The sequence below is a fragment of the Hordeum vulgare genome, chromosome 6H (assembly GCF_904849725.1).
Source record: "Hordeum vulgare subsp. vulgare chromosome 6H, MorexV3_pseudomolecules_assembly, whole genome shotgun sequence".
Taxonomy (NCBI): Eukaryota; Viridiplantae; Streptophyta; class Magnoliopsida; order Poales; family Poaceae; genus Hordeum; species Hordeum vulgare.
The window spans coordinates 202,366,614-202,383,943 of NC_058523.1; positions in this window are offsets into that span (position 1 = coordinate 202,366,614).

A 17,330-nucleotide genomic window follows, 5' to 3' on the forward strand; every position below is an offset into this window, starting at 1 on the left:
AAAGATGATGATCAGGTACTTACCTCGGGTATATGTGATATACCGCGAGTCGTGGATGACAAGCAATTTCCCATTACTCGTGGGTCCAGCGTACTACCTCTGCAGAGTGTATACTATTCGAATAGCCGTGTCCACGGTCAAGGATAGTTGGGTGGTGCTGCTAAAACTATGTCGAGCGTTTCCGCATAAACCAAGTGTGTGTGTGTGTGTGAGTTCGGTGAATGGTGTTAATAACCGGAGTTACTTGAGGAGTTAATATGACCAAGTCTAATGACTTGGCATATAGGGTGAACCCGGTGTGTTCAACCCTTGTCAGATATGTAGATATATGTAACCAGTTCTTAAAGAGCAATTCTTTAACTTGTTGCATATACCTGATCATTCCACCAAATTGCATTCCACTAAAGATGCATGTTACTGTTATTCTTCACTATAAATGTTCATATCATGGGTTGTTTGCGAGTACATTCAAAGTACTCATTGGCTTGCCACTGGTTATTTTATTGACGAGACATGGAAGGACCGGAGTTTAGCGACGAGTACGCCGTCGGAGACGAACCTGCGATCTAGGACGCTTCCAAGTCAGAATGCCTGTTAGTGTAGGCTTGATGGCATGGGCACCGCTTAGCCCTTACGAGTTTCCGCTACTCGATATATCTGTTTAATTTGGCCTTAGGCCTCGCTCTTGAACTCGACCTTCTGGTCGTTTAATGTAATAATTTCGGTACTTGGATGTAAGACTCTATTATTCAGTATCTGTGTTTAGTGAACATTGATCCTTGGGGTCACTGCGCACGGCGAACTCGACTTGCTAGTCGGGATCCCCACATTATCAAATTATTAACAAGACATGAATCATCTTCAAGAAGTCGACCTAGCCCTTGGGGGCTACAGGTTGAAGTTTTCAAGTTATTAACATGCCCGGCTCATCTTCAAGAAGATGACTTGACTCTTGGGGGATTGAAGTTTTCAAGTTATTTACAAGACCCGGCTCATCTTCAAGAAGATGACTCAGCACTTGGGGGCTACACGGGGATATATGTGATAATTTAGTACACAACAATGTACCTCGTATCTCTTTTTCGTCATATTTACCAGGCTGGCTTCCATGTCCCGGCTCACGGAGAGACGGTTTGAATATCCCGCATGCAGTTCTTCAAAGTTTATTTTCTCAATATTGGGAAGCTCGAGTTTAGCATTCCCTTTTTTCCATTTCGGTTGGGACACCATTAGCTGTATGTTTACCTAGCACATTGAAGACAGGTGTGGCGTGACCCGTCCCAGTAATGACAACTATTTCTTCTTCGAGCATAGCATCATTGGTTGTCTTCGGAGGGCTTGGCGGGTTGAGATCTTTTCTATGACTCGCTTCCATGGACGTATTGTCAACTCCTGTCCGATCAACTTGAACATCAGCAAAATCATCTATAACATTCCTTTCAGGAGGGTTAATGTGAGTGTGAGCTGGTTCGACTAAAGCTTTAGGATAGAAACATCTACTTCCCCCAATTCAAGTGCTTCACTATTTGGTACTGACCCGTCAATTTTCCTTTTCTTTTCTTGAGCCCTATAAGATGAAAGGTTGAGGTATATATAATGAAGTATAAATAAAGTACTAAAATAAGTGTTGGATAGACAAATAACGATGTACCCTAGGAGACGAACAAGAGGTGGCAATTTTGAAGATGCCGAGACGCCCGATGAAGGAGGAGACACATGTTAAGGTGAAAATATTGTGAGTTTGAGAAATACGCAAACAAAATTAATTTGATATGGAAAGAAGAAGCACCTTAGTGCGGCGTTTATGACAGGAGGCTTTCTCGGGCAGACCCGCCATAAGATCACCTGAGGAGCTACGGGTGTGGCGTTTTGGAGTATATAAAGCCTTATTGAAAAGGAAGTTAGGATCCAAATAAGCATCTGGATGAGTCATAGGAACTTTCCTACAAACCCGCCTTGGAGGCCTTTCCAAGGAAGTATTTGAGTTAGAAGAGATTGAAATTACCTCGGCATCCTTAGCATCACTCTCAACGTGACCCCCTTGAGATTGAACTGAATGGTTAGAACAATACGTGTCACACTAAGGGCATAGACTGGACATTTACCTCAGATAGCTCTTCGACGATCTGTGACTCGCCCACAACATATGACTCTCCCATAGCTGTTTTGGTGTTCTTCTTCGAGGCAATTTTGACCTTTTTGACGGGCGGCTTCGCTGCTCTATGCTTCAGGAAGGGCTAGTTTTTCTACAACAGTATATGAAAAGGGGGAGGTTAGTTCTCCAAGGAATAAAGGAAATACCAAATAAGGCGAGTAATGGCTAATGGTATTTACCTGAAGAGCCGGATTCTGGAGGTAGAATGGTTTCAGACCAGCTTTTGAACATACTCGCCACATAGCTTCTTTACAATGCTATTGACTTCCATAGAGTCAAGCATTACATTTGTGAAGCATTGTGCATTGTTTAAGTCACCATCCTATTGGCACATCAATCCATCTCGGCGGCTTAAGGGCATAATACGCTACTCCACCCAGCATCGGATCAAGTCAGTCCCGGTCAAGCCATTGGTGTTCAAAGCTCTAAGGTTTGACCAAACAAAAGTATGGGAGGCTTGTTTCTTCAAGATCAATTTGCAAAAAGTTGGAAATCCATTGTAAGGTGCTCTTCTTTAAACCCTGATAGAGGATTTTCTTCGGCAGGTGTGGTATTCTTGCAATAGAACCAAGTTTTTCCCCAGCCCTTGGGTGACTGGGCAGGGTGACATCAGGACAACCACACTCACGCCGCCTGTGGATTGTAACTCCGCCAAGTTCTAAGCTTGGACCATCGGCCCATTCCGTCAGGTGGTTCAAGTAGAAGAATTCCCTAATTAAGGGAACTGTGGGTTCTATCTCCAAGTATACTTCGCAGAAAACTTGAAACTGACATTAATTGTTAACTAAACTAGGGGCAGGTCTTGATGGTGAAGGTTGTAGAAGTTCAGAGTGTCTCAAAACAATTTTGAACGAGGGGGGGAAGCCTCGTTCTAGGTGATCGGTGAAGACCACAACTTCTTCTTCGGTAGGTTGAGATCGTACTTCTCCGGCGGCGGCTCTCCATCCGATCATCTCCTTAGAAGACAACACTCCTACTGATAAGCATCACTAGAAGGCGGTATCACCAATTTCTGATGGCAACCAATCACATTTCGATAGTTTCAACATATCGACAAATTCAGGAAGCAAATTGGCTGCATGAATACGTTGGTGGGTTATCTCGATGAACAAAACTTGGTCGAAGAAGCAAGGGGTTCAAGGAACAAATAATAAGGAAGTTTGTGAATGTTTCAGTCGCCTTAACGAAAAGGCGGTTCATCGAGATGGCAAGTTACAAATATATCAAAGAAGCCGGTATGAGGGTGAAAACGGCTTACGGAGGAACCATGATGTAAGATTCCACTAAGTATTGGACAAACAGTTTTTCTACCGAAGTGTGCGGAAATATGGATCTACCAATGGTATGCGAAAAAGAAACTTAATAGTTCTAAGATGACAGTAAATATGGAGCAACAACAGCTAGTTATCGTATGGTTCTCACAAAGAATCCAGGAAAGTTTATACGAGAATCAGATCCCTACATCTACCGCAACCTATTACGGGGGAAAGTTTCATCGAAGAACTAAACAGATCTATAATGGCGACGAGCACAAGATGAACCCTAGGAACTCCACTGAAGTATAGCGGATGACCTGACCAGATCTAGGACAAGACAACAATCTTATGTGAAGACATTGATGGTGGCGAAGAAGGCTCGTGGTTCGGAGTGGAGGTCGAGCGACAAGGAGCCCTTTTATCGGATTACATTATGATGGGACGCGTGGCGGCGGTGCGATGAATATTTGGGATCGAGGTGGAAGACGAAGAGAGGAGCAAGGTAAAAGTAAAAGGGGTATCCCTGTCGATATTTAAAGGCCAGAGAAGAAATGGAAACGACAGGTGCGGGAATCTAGGAGGCGCAATAAATTTCAGAGTTGAGGGCACCTTAATTGTCAAGCTAAACGGATAAGTTAAAAGAGCCATTGTAATGACATGTTAAGATCCCTAAGATCTCGTGGTGGCTCACGTCATTAAAGAATAGAGCAGAAGCTCAAGAGGACATTTTAAGCCGATGTCCTTGCTTTGGAAAACAAAGATTGGGGTTGCATGTGAGCCGCCAAAGATTGCAAGTAAGGTCTATTGACTTGAATACATTCAAGTCAATGTGGGGCCTAATGTTGGGCATATTATCCCTCCATACGACCTCCCGTAATAGGTCGGGTCAAGATGGTGGCGGCTCGTGCTTAAAGTTCAAGATGGGCCTTGACTGGTTCATCAAAGGGCACAAGGTGGTTACCAATGAGAGCCGGCAGCGGCTCAAGACACGAAGAGGGTGGCCCTTGCTCATAATGGGAATGATCATTAGGAGTTTCCTTGCTTATGGGGCAAGGCGAGTTACAAACATATTGGGTCACGGATCATAACCTGACCTAGACTCTTGTAAAACCTAGGACCTCGACTTGTATATAAAGGCGAGTCTCTAGGGCTGGTAGATTTAAGTTACAATCAATTGACAGCTAGGTGAGGCGAATCCGCACCCTTGTAATCGATTTCCACATCACTATACATAGAGCATGACGTAGGCTTTTACCTCTATCAGAGGTGCTGAACCTGGGTAAATTCGTCTCTCGTTCCCGATCAACCACTTTGAGTTGCCACACAGTTGCGATGGCCTCACCATTAAGTCCTTTCATGAGGACATCTACCGTGATAAAACCATGATAGCATGCTTAATGTTCGATGACGGTAATATTGGGATATGTATGTTGGTGAAAAATATTGTTTAGAGTCCCGGATGAGATACTAGATGTGACGAGGAGCTCCAAAATGGTCCGAAAGTAAATATTTATATATGGGAAGCTGATATTCGATTTCCGGAATGGTTCCCTGTTTTACCGGTTTTTGTTGGGAGTGTCCGAAGGGGTTTCGGGGGTCTACCGGAGAGGTCCACCTGCCCTAGATGGCCTGATGGGATGTGAGAGGGGGCGCAACATCCCATAGCGTGGTGGGCTCCATACCCTCCTAAGGGACCACGTGCCTAGCGTTTAGGGGAAACCCTAAGGGGGGGTGTTGTGATAGCCTAGGTTATTAGGGATGATAGAATACTCATATCAATAAGGAATTCCTTCTTTTCCAGGGGCCCATTTGGGTAGAACTCCTAGGTTAAGCGTACTCGGCTTGGAGTAGCTATAGGATGGGTGACCGACCGGGAAGTTGATCTCGGGTGCGCATGAGTGAGGACAAAGTGTGTTAAAAAGACTAGTGTAGATCCCGCCAGGAGTAACAACCACCGACGGGTGTGTCCGGGGCATTACAAGTTGGTATCAGAGCCACGTTCTCGCGGTTACACGGATGTTTGCAGACATGTCTGCGGTCATGTTGTTCATGACGTTTGTGACCCGTCGTGGCACACGACATGGCACATGTACTGGACTGGATGCACAAACGTTTGTGCGAAGAGAGAATGCTCCTATGGCCCGACGTCCTGCCGGACGTCCTGGCTTAATAGGGATGATAAACTACTCATATAAATAAAGAATCAATTCTTTTCCGAGAGCCCATTCGAACAGAACTCTCATGTTAAGCGTAATCAGCGTGGAGTAGTTATAGGCGTAGAAAAGACTAGTATTGGTATGTGGGGCCAGTCTAGATCCTGCTAGGAGTAACGACCACTGGCGGGTGTGTCTGGGGCGTTACAGGTGCCCACCTTGGGGGCTACTTCTTCCCCTAGGCTGCCGCCCCACTTCCTTGGAGGAGGGATTCAGGGCCGGCGCCCCTCCCCCTGGATCCTACAAATAGAGTAGGGGTGGGAGGGCATCGACACCCCAATCCTCTACCCTTACGCGTGTGCCTTCTCTCCCTCCCATTTCCTCTTTCGTCCTAATTCTGCAGCGCTTGGCGAAGCCTTGCTCACGTAGCTCCACCGTCACCGTTGCCATGTCGTCGTCCCGCCGGAGATCCCATATACTACTCCGCTGTTGCTTGCTAGTTCGAGGAGGCGGAGACATCATCAAGATGCATGTGTGCTGAACGCGGAGGTTTCCTCCATTCAACGCTAAATCGGACATATCATGATTAAGTCGTGAAGACATACGACTACATCAACCGCGTTATATATATTTCTGCTTAGAGATCTACAAGGGTGTGTAGATACACTCCCCCTCTCGTAGCAATGCATCTCCATGGATAGATCCTGCGTGTGCATAGGAAATGTTTTGTTTCCCATCCAATGTTTCCCAACGGGTTCACCTAGATCAACATGCAATGAGCTGCTCTGCTTCAAAAAAATTACTGGGTGTTCACTTCTGAGAGTTGGTCCGACAACTACCCTCACACTATTGCACTCCTCTCTCAAAGCATGTATTTGATCATGCCCCGTGTGTTATTTCTATTGACACCAATGTTCCAAAATCCCAATTTGATAGATCTGAGAATTACTGGGTGGAGCATTCTGATTTCAAATAAATATATCAAGACATATGGTCCCAATCTGTCCAACATTTAGTGAAAAACGAAATAATGACAAATTTTATAGGTTGATAAAGGGACTACAAATTTGGACCCAAAAACTATCTAATTTTACAAGGATCATTAAAGAAACAAGTGAAGTGATTTAAATGTGGGAATTTTTGAGGAGTACATAGATCATTCAACTTATGAAAATTCTGGCACAAACAACCTTGAGGAGCACTTACTCATGATGCTTTACTACCATATGGGTGAAATTTGGAGATGGAAATTTAAAAAGTTCAAGCCAACGAAACAATTAAATATAAACACAATTATATTCATTTGGTGTAAGATGAGCATGCAATGAGCTGTCACACCATGTTTTTACCTCACCTTGAGTGTAATTCAAAAATCTGAGTTTATTAAAACTTTTCAAAAAACAATGCTGCGAGTGCCATGGTTGTCATTGTATACTTGTATGCTTGATTGAGTGGTATCAAAAACCATATATTTCATAATATAAATATTTCCAAAAACATTTTTCTTATTTCTGACTATTTCAAACCCTGCTTTGGGTTGCACTAAAAATCCTTAATGGCAAAAGATTGTACCTACCCAAAGTTCGTGATATGGTTTTAAAACTATTTTAACTCTCCAAAATCATAAAATAATTATTTTATAAATTATTTTCCTATTTTATTTGCATGTCCATTTCTGAGGCGAGAAATGATATTCCTATATGGAAAATTACTTTTCCGCCTTAGAAAAACCTGAGCAAATTTGGAGATACCCACGGGACATATATTTTCCATACATCAGATTTTCAACCCCTATTTATATTCAAAATATTTGAGCAAAGGCCTGAAAACCTATTTTGTTTGTTTTGATATTTTGGAATATTTCCTAAGGAAATATTTCCAATAAAATCCCATAAAATTCCAGCAACCTTCCCAAGCTATATTTAGTGGCCACATCAAGTTTCACCCCATTCCAAGGTGATTTGGTTTATTAAATAATCCAAAACCCCTTTCTGTCCAGAACCAAGTTGAAACATCTCTACATTGCAAAGTTTATCCAAATGGGTTGAAACTTTGTAGGAGTGTTCAATACCCCAAATGAGGAGCCTCTACCAAAAATGGGATTTGCAGGAAGTAATCTACTCACATTCCCTTTGAAAGGGACATGTCTGCCATTTGGGGGTGATTTCTAGTTTGCATTGCCAAACTCATCCAATGAGGCTCAAATTTGGTGAAGTACCTTATTTCCTCATCAAAGTTAACTTGTTAACTCTCACCACCTGTGGCGAGGTGTTGCTATCCCAAAAACCTATCGAACACCTTCTGCCATATTAGCAAAGCAGCCCCGACCCCACTCCACACTTGAGATCTTCCCAGCAAACTCCTTGACCAATCAGCTAGAACCACTCCCCAACTGCAGGAGAGTGGCCCCTCTTTGAATCCAAGCAGAAGGACCCAAAGTCCTCTTTCTAATTTCTGGTATAGCACTCGCATCTCCTCTTTCCTCTCCTCCCATGGGAAACAGTGAGCCCCTCGGCTCCCAAATGGCTAGGCATCTTCATGCCAAGCCCCAGGACAGCCCAGATAAGGCCAAAGCCGCCCAGAGAGAACCAGCATGCTGTCGCATGCCTAAACTGCGATTGGGAACGCTCCTGGGCGCTCCCGAAGCTAAGGTGGCCAGCCCGGCCGGTTCAAGCCTCCCCCTGTTGCCATTTCGAGTCCCCGACCACCTCTGTGCATCAGGGCAGCTCCAGGGCCCCTCCTCCCTCGCTCTGTTGACCGGAGCGACGAGTGCCCACGCACGCCAGATCCACCAGAAGATCGTGACCACACGTGCACGTTCCTCCTCGCTCTCTCTCCCTCTGAGTGGGTCACCGAGGTCCTAAACCACGCCCGCATACCGTGGTTTCAACCCCAAAGGCTCACTGCTCCTCCTGTGAGCTGCAGTGAAACCACCAGCGCCACCGTCTCGGTACACCATTGGGAGCCTATAAATAGGGCCTCCCCCTTGTTCCAGCACCTCCATCTGACCTCTCCAGAGCCTGAATACCACCCCTAGCCTCTCCATTTGAGCACAACGAGCTCCTGTGCTCGAGGGCGACCGAGGCCCCGCTGCTTCGGAGCTCCGTCGATCTCCGGCTATGGGCCAGCTCCGGTGCTCCTTTCACCTCCTACGGGATCCTAGTAACGTCAGGGAGCTACCCCATCACCTCCCCGAGCTTATCCACACCCATAGCACCTAGTTCATCGACCTCCTGAAACTTCTCGGTCGTAGCCACCTCGTCGCTGGTGAAGCAGGGCCTCCCCGTCGACCCCTCGACCACCAGTAGGTAGGCGACGGTGAGTTGGTTCCATTTTTGCCCTTGGATGGCCCCGAGACCATCGGTAGCATTGCCGACATGCCTTCCCTCCTCTTTGTTTCGAGGTGGAATACGACCCCGACAGGTGGGTCTCACCTGTCGGTGGCTACTGTCTCTCCCCCTCTCTCCTCTCTGCCACTGACCGCAGGGCCCAACGCGTCAGGTTTGAACCTGGCTGTGTGCGCGCCTGGGCTGGCTGGCTGGCTAGCTAGGCTGGCCCAAGCCACAGGCCGAGCCAGGCCTGAGCCCCACCCCCTTTTCTTTTTGTGTTAAATATGTTTTTGATAGATTTTTATAAAAATAATTATTCAATATATTTTTTATTATTCTTCCACCATAATTCTTCTAAAAATGAGTAGTATTTAACAGAGCCTTTGTACAAATTTTCGAGACAATCTTTCTGTTTTATAATAATTAAAAAAGGTTATTTGGAATAGTTTTTCTTCTCTTGAAACGATTTTAAAAATAATCCTTTCACTAAAACCAGAGACAAGTATTTTTAAAATAACAATATGGATTTATCAGAATTAAACAACATTTTTAAAGTGAGTTTGTGGACTGTTTTTTTGTGAGGCACTTATTGCTTTTTATTTATTACAACGATAGAAACCACGTTTGACAAATGAGTTGGACTTGAAGACCACGAAGACCCTAGATACTTAGTTGATCAAGGCAAGCAGCCCTTTGACCATGTTTGAGCATATGTTATATTGCATGCTAGTAGAGCAAATATTTTCATTGCATATGGTCATAAATATTTGGTAAATCATTGAAGTCATGTTACCGACGGCTCCTCGGAGCACTTGCATTTTGAGGATAATCCTACCACCTATGAGGGTCACGCTAATACCATGTTGACAAGTAGAGCTAAGCATAGTAGAAGCATGAGCATGATGATGGTATAAATCAAAGGTTTATGAAAACCCCGTCGGGTGCCACTAATGCCCGAGGGTGATGATGAGATAGGTGGCCACTTTTGGAGAAGTGGTGCACCGGGTGTATTTTGGTGTGAGTGGTTTCGGAAATGGGATTAGATTTATGATGTGTTGACCGTCCCAACCTTACATGTGCGACCACGTTACCCCTTTATGGGACGGGGCTTTGTTGATTACTCTAGTCGGTGCTAGCAAGGAGCCACATTACTAGTGGCGGGATTGATGTGTGGTCACTATTGTGACGGGGTCGTGCTTTGTATGGCTACTATGCCGTTTTTATGTGTTCCGAGCACACCGTTGGTCCCCGCATGGATGACACTGTCCAAAGTCGATGCTCGTAAGACGTACATCATGTGGGCTGGGTAGCAATCGAGTGGACCTCTTTATCTATTATCGTCAGGGGAAAGGTATTGTTCAGGTACTTACCTCGGGTATGTTATATACTGCGAATTGTGGATGACACGGAAGTTTCCCGGATCTCGTGGGTACAGCGTACAACCTCTACAGAGTGTAAAACCATTAGAATAGCCGTGTCCATGGTCAAGGAAAGTTGGGTAATCTTGCTTAAACTACGTCCAGTCGTTTCCGCATAAACCAAGTGTGTGTGTGTTTAAAGGTGTTATCTAAGAAAGAGTTGATATGACCAAGTTTGGTGACTTGGCATATCGGGTGAACCCGGAGTGTTCAGCCCTTAACAGATATATTGATATATGTAACCTGTTCTTCTAAATATCATATAGCTTATATTGCACATCCATGATCGTGTTTAATTACAGTCAAATTTCTATCCACCAATACTGCATGTTACTTGTTATTCTATCAATTGCATTCTTCATATCATGGGCTATTTGCGAGGAAATTCAAAGTAAACATTGGTTTGCCACTAGTTATATTATTGCCCAGACATGGAAGGACCGGAGTTTGGAGAAGAGTACGTCAACGGAGATGGCCCTATGAACAAGGACGCTTCCCAGTCAAAATGCTTATTGGTGAAGGCTGATGGCATGGGCACCCGCTTAGCCCTAAGATTTCCGCTACTAGATGTATCAGTGTGATTTGGCCTTATAGACCGTACGTTGTGAACTTTACCTTATTGGTCATGTGTTGTAATATTTCGGTACTTGGATATAAGACTCTTATTATTCAGCATATTTGTGTTCTGTGAGCATTGATCTCTCGGATCACTGAGCACGTTCATACGGCGATCTCGACTCATAAGTCGGGGTCCCCACATGAGCACACAGAGCATTTTGTTAAAGCTTCCATTCTTTAGAAGGCATTCAAAGAGAGGCTTCGGCAACTTCTAATACAAGCAATCTACTCAATTTGATGTCACACATCCAACCAATCGAGGGCCTATGAGAACTTGAATTTCCCTTCAAAAAATAAGAAATTGATGAAGTAGTGAAAAAACCTCTCATAAGGAGACTTCATAAAAAATGGTCGAACATTGTGGCTCCTGATTTCTACACATTAACCCGAGATTTCCAACCGGTGAAAATCTATCTATCTCCAAAGTATTAATAGCTCCGTCTTCGCTTTGATTCCTCAAAATGATAATCCCAGATCGCAAATGATTTCAGGCCTATCTCTCTACTCAATACCTCCATGAACATCATTACCAAGCTAATTGCTAATAGACTAGAGAAGTTGATTCTAAAGATTGTATATGAAAATCAATATGCATTCCTAAAGAAAAGATCCATCCAGGATTGCCTTGCCCGGGCTTTGAATACCTTCATCAAGTTCATCAATCAAAACACAAAATATGGTTCTTAAGCTCGACTTTGAAAAAGCTTTTGATCGCACTGAGCATAATTCTATTATGGACATACTTAGAGTAAGAGGATTTTGAGCGAGATTACTCACTTGGATTCACATGAATTTACCCTATGGTACTTTTGAAGTATTTATAACTGGCATACATGGAAATATATTTCATAGCAAAAGAGGAGTAATACAGGGAGACCGACTTTCACCCTTTGTTTTTGTGCTAGGTGCTGACTTTGTGCACACCACTCTCAACAAAGCAATGCAACATAATATGACATCTCCTCCACTTCACAACAGTGCTTGCCCCAAATTCCCAGTAATTCAATGTGATTATGATACCATTGTAGTATTTCCAGACATCCCCTCTTAGCTCATGCATATGAAAAGTTTGTTACCTAACTACTCTGATTGCACTACACTGAAAGTGAACTACAACAAATCTATCATTGTCCCAATCAATGTGCCTAAAGAAAAGTGTCGGGGAAAACCAACACCTATGGGAAACTCGAGGAGTCCCTGGATCGTTTTGCAGGGAGAGAGAGGTATGGCGTTGAGAGCGGAACTAGCGAGCAACATCGGCAAGGTCTTCTTTACCCAGGTTCGTGCCGCTTGGCGCGTAAAACCCTACTCTTGCTTAGTTTGTATTGTGGGCTTAGTGTAGGGTGGTTTTGCTACAGTAACTTAGTAGGTGATTAGGGAGTCTCTGATCCCCAAAAAGTCCAACCTCTAAGAATGAGCTTTGGGCCTCCTTTTATAGGCAATGGGGTCAACAACAGTGTGCTCACAGGATGTACAGCGAACAGTGTTCACCACTCTACTTCTTTGGTGGTGTCAGGGGCAGTAAATGCCTTATCTAAACCCTGACCTGCTGCAAGATGGTTGCGACACGTACGGAGGTTAATCGACACATGGGCCTTGCGCTGGCACACGAGAGATGTGCTGGAGCGGTCGGATTGTGCTAGAAACTGGTGGGGACACCTGGCAAGCGAACGGGGGCTTGCTGGCCTGGAGTTTCCATTGGGTGACTTGGTCACCTTCCCGACAAGGAAGGCTTGCCGGGGGCTTGAATACTTTCCCGACAAGGAGGGCTTGCCGGAGGCCTCGTCAGTCTGTGTGAGCCTTCCCGACAAGGGAAACTTGCCGGGGTCTTCCTATTCTTCGGGTTGTCTTCCCGACGAAGCGGGCTTGCCGGGGCCTTGGGAATCTTCCCAGCAAGGAGGGCTTGTCGGGTCCTTGCGTCTAGAACCTTTGTATTCCACGCCCCTGGAGAAATAGGGAAGGGCGTGGTCTTGGACTGCCTTGGATTGCTTTCATGCTCCTCTTCCCGGCACACTTCTGTCGGGGGCGTTGCTGGTGCCCGTGCACAAGTCTAGGGCACAAGGGACCCCAGTCTCTAGTGCACCGACAAAATATGCCACTTCTGTTCTCTATTATGGACTGCAAGCAAGGATCTTTGCCTTTCACATATCTGGGGCTTCCAATGAGCACTTCCAAGCATAAAATTGAAAATTTAAAGCACATAATGCTAAGACTTGAAATAAGAATCTTAGGATGTGCCACTATGATCTCTCATGATGCAAGGCTACAGTTCATCAAATCAGTCTTTTCCTCACTGCCAATCTTCCTCATGTGCACTCTAAGATAAATAAATATCCCAGAAACATCTTTTGGTGAAAATAAGGATTGGCTGACTAAGCCACTCCACTCATACCTTGGGCCAAGGTTTGTATACCCAAATCTCAAGGTCGTCTTCGAGTTCTGTATATTATGAATCATAGTAAAGATCTCGCAATGAAAAACACCTACAAATTCTTAAACAGGGGTGAGGTCCATTGGGTCAAGTTGATCTAGGAAAAGTGTTATCAAGGAAAATACCCATGGATAAGAGGGAAGGATCCTTTTGGTGGAAAACCCATTTGGCTCTTCTTCGTGAACTTAAAAATGCCATCTCTTATTTGTCTCCTCTAGACAAGCAACACTCTTCTAAAATGACGATTGGGCTCGAGAATCATTGCAGCTAAAATTCCTTGAACTTCACTCTTTTGCCATTATTGACTCCTTAGCTGTCAAAGATTTATGTGACTCTGATAATGGGACTAATCATTTCCTCATGCCCTTATCCACACAAGCATTCAATCAATTAACCAGATGAATTATCTCACTACTGTACTAGAAAATGGGGAGAAAGATGTATGGACTTGCAATCGTATCTCCAAAAAATATTCTCTAGTGCTCATGTACACGCATGTGATGGGGAATGAGGAGGCGTGCTACTTGTAAACTGTGTTGGGTTTTTCCCCAAAGAGAAGGGAGATGCAGTATAGTAGAGATAAGTATTTCCCTCCACGAGAACTGATGTTATCAAAACAATTGGAGAACCAAGAAAACTCTCATCTTCAGCACCTACACACGAAAAACCAAACACTTGCACCCACCACGGGCAAGAGGATTGTCAAGCCCCTTGAACTCGTTACCTACAAGGATTAATTCTGATAGATAGATGGTATAAATAATGGAAGTAAACTAAAGGTAAATGGTGTTTTTCACAATAGGATTAAATAGACCCCGGGACCGTAGTTTTCACTCCAGGCTTGTCTCTCGAACACAGTACACGGTGGGTAAACAGATTATTGTTGGTTTACTCTCAATGATTAATACTGATAGATTGATGGTATAAATAACTAAAGTAAACAAAAATTAAATAAATTCCAGCAAGGTACATATTGTTTTTAACAATAGGGTGAAATAGACGCGGGGGCCATAGTTTTCACTAGTGTTCTCTCTCGAACATAGCACATGGTGGATAAATAAATTACTATTGGGAATTGACAGAATAGAGCATAGTTATGACATGTTATTCGTGGAATTGATTGTCTGTATGTAGGCATTGCATCCAGAAACAAGTAGACCGACACGATCCCGCATCTACTACTATTACTTCACTTCGAGAGCACTTCTATGCTTGCCTATCTAGCTATTGAGTTCATGACAAACAGTGTAATGCTTGGAGTAAGATGACATTATGTAGACAAAGTAAGAGAAACAATATGTTCAGACCTCGTTGTTTTATCCTTAGTAGAAATAATACAAATACATGTCTTGTCTTCTTCTATCACTAGGATATAGAGCACCGCAACATTGAACCTACTACAATGCACCACTCCCACTATAGATGAAACATTCTAGTTTGCAAAACCAAACAGATAGATCAGAGTGAAATCCAAAGCTATAATAATCTTGCATAATAGAATCCAGAAAAGACTCAATTATTTTCAATGAATAATCTTATCATAGACCAACAATTCATCAGAGCCCAACAAACACACCGGAAAAGTGGATCACATCGCATAGATCACCGCGGGACTCGCGGCAAACATTGTATTAAAGATCATAGAGAGAGAAGAAGACATCTAGGTCTAGCCATGGACCCGTAGATTTTTGGTGGAGTACTCACACATCATTGTGGAGGCAGCAAGGTTGATGTAGATGACCTCTGTGATCGATTCCCCCTCTGACAAGGCACCAAAAAAGGTCTCCAGATGGGATCACGGCACAACAGAAACCTGCAGTTGCAGAAAAAATATTTCTAGTTGGTCTCTATTAGTTTCCCGATTTTAGAGATAATTTATGGAGGTGGAATTAGGTCATACGGATCCATGCAGAGCCCATAAGGCATCAGGGAAAACCTAACCCCTGGGCACGCCCTCGTGCCTTGTCATCTCCTTGTTTCTCATCTATTCTCCCCCCGAAGCTCCTAGGATCTCTTTTGTCCAGAACAAAAAAGCATCAAAAAGTTTCATAGCGTTTAGTCTCCATTTGGAACTGATTTCTTGGAAAACAAGCAGAAAACAACAACTGACACTAGGCACTGTGTTAATATGTTTGTCCTAGAAAATGATATAAAATAGCATATTATTGCTTATAAAGTATCGAAGATTCATAATATAATAGCATGGTACAATAAAAAAATATCGATTCATTGGAGATGTATTAGCATTCCCAAGATTTATTGATGCTCGTCCTTGAGTAGGTAAATGATAAAAATAGAATTTTAGATGCGACATGCTACCTAACATTTAATCTCTTTTTGGTATGACCTTTGAACATTGAATTAATTGATATCAACATAATTCATTATATCCATAAATGCAAGAAGCACAATCATTCGTATTTAAATTATAAGATCCTTATAGAATGTTATTCCCTACTCATTTTTTAATATTAGCACGGCATGAATCCATCTTCACCACATAAGTATAAATCATGAGCACTCTGTGTCAAGTCATGCAATTGGATCGTACTTCTAACGCGCTTCAGCATTTTCAACTCAACACAATACATGAGTATGAACTATGGATATAGCGTATGTGTGGAATAGAGCATGATGGTTGACATCAAAAGTTCTCAAAGTGGAAGAAAGTATTGAATGAACTAGGCGAACCAGCGGGCAATGGAGATGCCAGTCAATCGGTATCAAATTGAGGAGTAGGGTTGCCATGCAGCGTGCATCCAACTTTCTTGATCATGAAGACCTCGGGCACTTGAGTAAGCCCGTCGTCGGAATATACAAGCCAAGTTCTATAACAAAAAAAAATCCCACTAGCATATCAAAATGGAAACTCACGAGGCTCTCTGTATGAAGAACATGGTTCTCCCTCTAAGCACAAGTGTGGAAAAAAGTTAGTAACACTTCCCTTCTGTGTTTTCAATCATTTTTATCTTTTTCTTGTTTTTTTCTCTTTTCTTCCTGTTTTTTCCTTTTTTCATGGAGGGACACTTATTTTTTATTTTTCACCTCTGCCATTTCATTTTTTTTCTCTTATTTTTTGTTCGGAGTCTCATCCCGACATGTGGGGGGAGTCATAGTGTCCATTATCATTTCCTCACATGGACAATGCTCTAATAATGACGGTTATCACACTTTTATTTACTTACAACTCGATATGAAAACTATACAAGATGAATCTATATGGATGCCTCTGGCAGTGTACTAGGATGTGCAATGATCTAGCATAGCAACGATATCAAAAAACCGATAAGCCATGGAAATATCATGCTATCTATATTACAGTCATGCAAAGCAATATGATGATGCACACACAGGACATGTGACGGAATGGAGGAAGTTGCAAGGTAGTATATCTCGGAATCGCTATGGAAATGCCATGACAGGTAAGTATGGTGGATGTTTTGAGGAACATATAATGTGGCTTACGTGTGATAGAGAGTATCATCATATCACAGGGTTTGGATGCACCAGCGAAGGCTGCACCCACTCCTGAGGTAAGAATGGGCAATGCATGGTACCGAAGAGGCTAGCAAATAATGGAAAGGTGAGAGTGCGTACATCCATGGATTCACATTAGTCATAAAGAACTCACATATTTATTGTAAAGTCTCATTATCTCTCTCAAAGCAAAGTAATACCGCATGCCCCTAGGGAGGAGGTTGGTAGGAGTTAACCATTGCGCACCCCCTACCAGAACAACATGATAGGATTTCAGTCAGACATAAGAACGTTCCCACCTCACCACCATGCCATGGACAGTATTTAGAGGAATAACAAATAGAAAGCTATAATACTGATATTTCTTGACGGGGTAATGGTCCGTGGGTATACCAAAGTAGAGTAAACCCTTCTCCAAGACATTTGGGGATCGGCTGGCCCCTGGGCCGGCGGGCGACATGCGGCCCATCTGACCATCTTGTTGTTGGTCGGA